The following is a 7,661-nucleotide window of genomic DNA, read 5'->3' on the forward strand; positions in this document are numbered from 1 at the left end:
AAATGGAAATAACAATAAATGGAAAGATACCTATGGTAATAAGGCAAATATTAGATATTTGTCTTATGATAAAATATCAAATAAAATATATATGGTAAACTATAATTTATTACTAAATATCCTTAACAGTTTCCTTGACCGCCCATCTTATGAGTCCATTCTTGTTTTGTTGGTTTGTTGTACTATTCTATACCTCTCTCGATTGATAGAAAGACGTTCGAGAGCTGGGAGGGCCTATTAAGGGAACTTTCCTTTTCATGGTAGGCAAAGGTAAAGTGGGAGCTGCATATGTCCACGGTGATCAAGGCAGAGCGACTTCTTCTTTAGAAGAGGTTGGTTTTATCAAAACTGTTAGATCCGCTTTCATTAAAGAAAAAATAGTAGCTCTTGGTTTGGCCGATGTCGATTCATATGGCAATACGAACTCGACTCAGGATGAGGATTCCGCTTTTCATACTGCTGCTATGAGCCGAAAGAGCTGGTAAGCTATCTCGCTAAACGAAAGGAAAGAGCACATACGGGTTGACCTTGTTACAAGGGCGGGGGCAAGCCAAAGAAGGTCAGTCGGACTAAGTTAGGACCCTTGATCCGGTTCAGCTAGGTTCTTCCATGCAAGAATGTATGGGTATCGGTATCCTCTTTCGGACCAATTGCTTCCTCTTTTTGTTTATACGTTTGGAGAAACCTGCTAAGACCGCCTTTCGTACCAGGTGTGATTCAATCTTTTAGCTCAAACTTTTCTATCGTCCGACGAAAAAAGTAGGAGTACGACAACCTTTTCCTTTTCTTGCCCGAGCCAGGGGATCATTCAGTTTCTACCAAAAGGTTTGCTATCTATTAGTTGTCGTAAACGAATGTATTTCTCATTTCATGTTAGCTCCTCCAAGAGCTTCCTGGTTCGTAGTAGACGAAACCTTGGACTTCTATCGGACTTATAGCATTGCCTGGTGAGCTCGCCGTTGAGGGTTGGCCTTACAGGAGATCGAGCACCCTTTCTTTCCCTACCTGATATGCTTTCCCGCTTATCGTGCAACTAGCCAACTAGCCAAAGAGAGAGGGAGAGGGATCATGTCAATCAATTTGTATGTGCATTTTGTCCGTCCTATACTTGCCTGCTTAGCTTTCTTAGCCAACATCTCCGGTTATCCCCGAACCAAGAGGTCCTGCTTATCCATACCCAACAGTCACACTTTCAGCTGAAAGAATGATTTTTTTCATAAAGTCGGATCATAGATCAAGAAAGAATGAAGCTGCTTACAGGGACAGTTACGCGATACGTCTTTTCATACTCACCTTTTCTTTAACCCTGCTATCAACCTAGCCATTCTTGCTTATTGCTTTAAGGGGTCTCCCCACTGTAGATTACTCGGATTGGTTCTCGCATCCCTGTGTCAAAAAGGATGGGCGAGTTTGGTTTGAGTGTTCATCGATTGGGTGGATCCATATGCTCCGGGGGGGTGAGACGAGGTGTAGCGCAGTCTGGTCAGCGCACCTATTTTAGGTATGTTGTCTGCTAAAGGTTTTAGGAAAGAGGGTACAAATTTTCTACATAGGTCATCTGTGGTCACAATCCATTTAAGGAAGATGCTCCCAAATAATCGGTGAACAATAGCCTTTAAAGAAGTTTCAAAGAGCAAGAAGAGGTAGAATAGAGAATAGGAGTGAGTCGTGCAAGGAAGAAGGAACTAGTAGGTTTAATTTGGGTTCGTTTGAACTAAAAAACGAACCAAAATTTTTCAAATGAACCCAAATTTAAGACTCACTAGCCCAAAGTCCATATGTGGTAAAAAAAAACCTTCCATGGCCCAACCCTTATTCACTGTCCGCATCCAACCATTTCTTTTTCAAGCTACACGTATGCCCTATGCCAAACTCACGTAACTAGTTAGAAGATGCGGTCCACAACTGAATAGATTTCAAGTGTCACAATCGCACTCTTGCAGTAGTGAGACAATCATTATGTGACATTTGTTCTAATCAGATGAACAAGTCAACCATAAAAAATTTAGACTGAATGAACAATAGCAGTGTATGCTCGAATCACGTTTAGAAGAAATATTTTAGAAAACGTGAGCGAGGAAATACGTTAAAAATAGTTTCAAATAAAGCAATGTTATAAGCTAAAAGTAATTTGTCAATATCTCTATCAACCGGCTCTTCATAAACTCAACGTTGTAGGATGAGGCTGACTTTAGGTCTCGTGATGCGCTTCTAGCTGATCTCAGTATTGAGGAGTCTTTTCCAACCTCCTAGGAACTTTTGAAAATCACTTCTCGGTTTTTTAACTCTTCAAGTCTTCTCTGTTCGTGTCTTTCCTACTTTCTTCGCTTGAAACAATTTCTTCTTTGCATGACGTCATACCACCTGCTTTTACTTGATGTTTTCTTGGTCGGAATAATAACGTTTCAAGTTACTGATGTGGACAACAGGGTTAGTCTGTATCCATAGGAGCAATTGCATCCTATATGATGTCTTCCTAATCTTGTGGACAACTTTGACTAGTCCATAGAATTTTCGAATCAGTCTTTGGTTCTTGTTGCTTTGAACTCAAAGTTGATCTGACCTTAACTTATCATAACTCTCTATTTTCTTTGAAATTATCGTGGTCGACCCTTCTCTTCATCCGTCTGGATGGTATTTCTGCGTGAACATGTGTTGCTTTAGTGGTTTTTTTTTTTTTTCTCCCTTCTTTAGTAGAGGTGTTGGCTTGGTGTCTTTGCCAAGCATTTGAGTGATCACTGACAAGAGCCTTTGCAGGTCAAATAAACCCGACTGTGAACATACCCTTTTGCTATTTGTAGAATTCAACTAGCTCAAGCTGAGCTGTATGACATCTATTTGTGGTAGGTGACATAAAACTAATCTTGTGATTGATCTCTCTTGGTGGGGTTAAACCCAATATCTGACCTTCTTGTTTTAGGTCGTGGTGTTCATCTAGTGGCAATAAAAATTTTGTTGAGGTTGGCACACTTGAGCTCCCCCTTTTCAAATACAACAATGGCAGCAAGTGTAGATTCATCATGGCTAAGATTCTTTCTCAACTGTACTATCGTCATCATTTTCACCCCTCTTGGTTGATGGATGTTTGTTTGAATGATCGTTGGGTTAGACTCCGTTACTACTAGACATTTTGCTAGGGACATGTAAATGACTTTGTGTTCTAGCAGGATGTCAATCCCTGACTATTTGGGCTCTAGAATGTTGGATATAAAGGCTGAAGATTTATAGTAAAAATGTGATAGAGAAATATATACTAAATAATTATATATAGTAGGCGGTTACATATAGTGAAGCTATATATAATAAACTGAAATAATATGTATACTCATTAGTCAGTGCTTCCTAAATGTACATTTTTCATTCTCCATATCCTCTCTTTGCATACCTAAGGTCATTAATACAAAACCATTGGTCAATATTTCTTCTTACATTTTCTCTATCATGTTCTTTGTGTTCATTTAGATCAAGTGTGTGCGCTGTTGTGTGATTCTAATAACTAGTATCAGAGCGAGGAGAGATTCACCACGATCTGTGAAGATGGAAAGTTCAAAGACTGGAATTGAAAAGTTTGATGGATTCGATATCAGTTTCTAGAAGATGCAGATTGAAGATTATCTATACGAGAAAGATATTCAGGAACCCATTTTGGGGGTGAAGCTGGATACCATGACCACAGAGGAGTGGAAGCTCAAGGATTGTCACGCTGTAGGGTTAATCTGGTTGACGCTGCCAGGGAACCAAAGAAATTGCGATTCGAAATGGTCCCGTTTGGGGACCATCTCCAGTTTCTTCATTTCTAGTACCAAAATTTCATGGATTAGATGTTTCGCACTGTGCAACGGCAACTCTCTGTTTTCCTAAGGCTAGTCAGATATCTAATGACCACTCTTTTCCTCCTCACCATATCTAGACACTATAACGTTGATCCACTTTTGTCTTATATAGTTAACATTCACTCTTTAACGTCCAAGGACATTTTATAACTACCACCAAAATCAAAACATACAATAAATTCATACAAGTTTTACAACATATCATATACTACAAAATAGGGTTAGACTGCTTACTTGGTCGCGGAGAGACGTGACATCGAGCTGAGTCATAGAGATATACGACTCTTTATCCTAAGAAAAAATCTATATAATTTAAAATCTGGCTGCTATGGTACCAACGTGTCACAACCCAAATTTCAAGGGTTCAAAACTCAAATATAAACTAAAATTGAGAGTGAAAACAAATAATAAAAGTAAATTAATATAAAATAAGAAAATGTTGTAAAATTAAAATGAGATTGAGAAAACAATACAACATTAAATATAAAATAAAATTAAATTATAAGATAGTGTTGTTCAAATTTATCCAAACAGAAAAAAAAATGTTTGAGATACAATTACAAAAGAAAAAAAAAAGTACAAAAAGACTCAAACACAAAGACAGACTAACACTACATAACAACCCCATCGGTGAGTGCACAACCTTTGAAGGCTCCCTCATCTCAAACGTAAGTTCTATTACGAACCCATCCAAAATAATCACACGTGTGACCACATCACCTGTGACCACATCTCTACAAAAATATTTTTCTCTTAATTTATAATTAGTCATAAAAAGAAATAATTAGGTACAAATTTTGTCTAGAATTCAAAACTTTCAAATCTTACTGTTCCTTGACCAGATTCAAATCCAGATTCTTGAACTCTTAGTACCTTAAATAAAATTGGTATCCTCTAATAAAACAGGAATTTCTGTTAAGATCATTAAATTCTTATAGACTCCAAACTCAATATCAATAACACAATTATGTTTTATCTTGAACACACCAAACATGAAACTAAAGTGCGTTCAATTTAACTCCATTTTATTGCCATCTTGAATGATGTGTAGGGTGTATTCTTGATTTAAAAGTTCTCGTGACATGACAGTTCATATTAGTTAAGCTTTTTGCAAAATCACAAGTTAAAAGACAACAACGATGAACCTAGGTCTATTAGTCAATTCAAAGACAATTTCTTTCTCCATCTTATCGATAATAATAGTTCAACTAAATCCATATTATGCAAAGAAACAAGTTTACGACTCATAAAAACAACTACCTAAATTATGTCCTAAAAATTTGAAAACATAAGTTGTGGTTGATAATTACACAAAAATTTCCCTAAATCCATGAATTCGTGTCCAATTAGTCAATCCTAAAGATTGTAACTAGCATATAGTAATTGAAGCTCCACATGAAGTAATTTAAAGTTCCCCTTACCTAACTAAAGTTTATCTCATCTTTAATGAAGCATGAATTGCACTGAAGTTCATGAAATGCTTATAGACTCCAACTCTGAGTACTATTAATGCAATTATGTTTCATATGAGTTTGTCATAAATGAAACTAAGGTGCATTCAATACAACTTTATTTTCTTGTCATACGAGGCAAAATAGAAAAATTAAATCAAACAAACTGATGAACTGAACCGAATCAATCCAACCAAAATTGATTAGTTTGTTTCTTTTGTTGGGTTGTTGGTTTATTTGATAACCCTTGTATATTATAACAATTCAACTTTTCGTTTTATAGCCCTCCAACTACTAAGAGAAAAATATATTTGAGTAGAAGCTAAAAATATTGGGTGTTCAAGAAAAGGCATTTGGTTTAGTGGTATGATTCTCACTGGGGGTGCAAGAGGTTTTGAGTTCAGTTTTTGAAATGCCCCTATGTCTAAATCTCTTATTATCCAAGGACTTCATATTCGACATCTTATACTTACCACCATGCTCTTAATACTCATAGTCTTTCTTAACATCCCATCCCAAGGCTTCATACATACGTTTCAAGTGGTATAACAAGGGCATTTGGTCTAGTGTATGAAAGACATTTACCAAGTAAATAAATACATTAAAATAACACAAGTGACACATATGTAAACTATGTTATTAATATTTTATTTCTATTATATCTTTCCTTATTTATGAAATAATGAGCGGAGATATTTTTCATTTTCACAATTACTGATGACGAGAGGTTTAGGATTTTTTAATGTAAGAATCGTGGGGATGTAGCTCAGATGGTAGAGCGCTCGCTTCCAATGTGGAAAGTACGGAGATCGATACCTTGCATCTCCAAATGAATCGATCACTAAACTTATGAAATAATGAGATTCCATCTTTCCTTATTTATGAAATAATGAGCGTAGATATTTTTTTTCATTTTTACAATTATTGATGACGGGAGGTTTAGGGTTTTCTGATGTAAGAATCGTGGGGATGTAATTCAGATAGTAGAGCGCTCACTTCTGATGTGGAAAGTACGGAGTTGATACCTTGCATCTCCAAATGAATCGATCACTAAATATATTATTTCTTTTCAATTTTTTCTTATTTACGACATAATGAGTAGGGATAGTTTTTCATGTCACTATTATTGATGATGAGACGTTTAGGATTTTGTAACATAAGAATCGTGGGGATGTAGCTCAAATGGTAGACCGCTTGCTTTGTATGCGAGAGGTACGGGGATAGATACCACGCATCTCCAAAATAAAACTATGTTATTAAATATATTATTGAAAATTATTTCTTTTCAATTTTTCCTTATTCATGACAGGTTAAGTAGCGATATTTCTTCATTTTCACTATTATTGATGATGAAAAAATTAGGGTTTTGTGATGCAAGAATTGTGGGGATGTAGCTTCGCTTAGCATGCGAGAGGTACGGCTTAGCATACGAGAAGTACGAGGATCGATACCTCGCATCTCCAAAAGAAACTATTTATTATTAATATTTTATTTCTATTCAATATTTCCTTATTTATGACATAATATGCAGAGATACTTTTTCATTTTCACAATTATTGATGAAGGAACATTTAGGGTTTTTTGATGTAAGAATTGTAGGGATGTAGTTCAAATGGTAGAGCGTTCATTTTCCATGTGGAAAGTACGGGGATCAATACCTTGAATCTCCGATTGAATCGATTACTAAATATATTATTTTTTTTCAATTTTTTCTTATTTAGGACATAATGAGCCGGGATAGTTTTTCATTTTCACTATTACTGATGACGAGATGTTTAGGGCTTTGTGACATAAGAATTTTGGGGATATAGCTTAGATGGTAGAGCACTCGCTTTGCATGCGAGAGGTATGGGGATCGATACCCTGCATCTCTAGATTTTCTTCATTTTCAATATTATTGACGATGGAAAATTTAGGGTTTTATTATGCAACAATTGTGGGGATGTAGCTTATGATTGGAAATTTAGGGTTTTATGATGCAACAATTGTGTGGATGTAGCTTATGATGGAAAATTTCGGGTTTTATGATGCAAGAATTGTAGGGATGAAGCTTAGATGGTAGAGCTCATTTAGCATGCGAGAGGTAAGGGGATATCCCGCATCTCCAAAAGAAACTATTTGTTATTAATATTTTACTTCTATTCAACCTTTCCTTATTTATGACATAATTAGCGGAGATATTTTTTCATTTTCACTTGATGACGGGACATTTAAGGTTTTCTGATATAAGTATTGTGGGAATGTAGCTTAGATGGTAGATTGCTTGCTTAGTATGTGAGAGGTACGAGGATCGGATCGCTACCCCATACCTCCAAAAGAAACTATTTGTTATTACTATTTTATTTCTATTCAATTTTTCCTTATTTATGACATAATG

This window comes from Cucurbita moschata, unplaced genomic scaffold (genome assembly GCF_002738365.1).
Source record: "Cucurbita moschata cultivar Rifu unplaced genomic scaffold, Cmos_1.0 Cmo_Scf00224, whole genome shotgun sequence".
Taxonomy (NCBI): domain Eukaryota; kingdom Viridiplantae; phylum Streptophyta; class Magnoliopsida; order Cucurbitales; family Cucurbitaceae; genus Cucurbita; species Cucurbita moschata.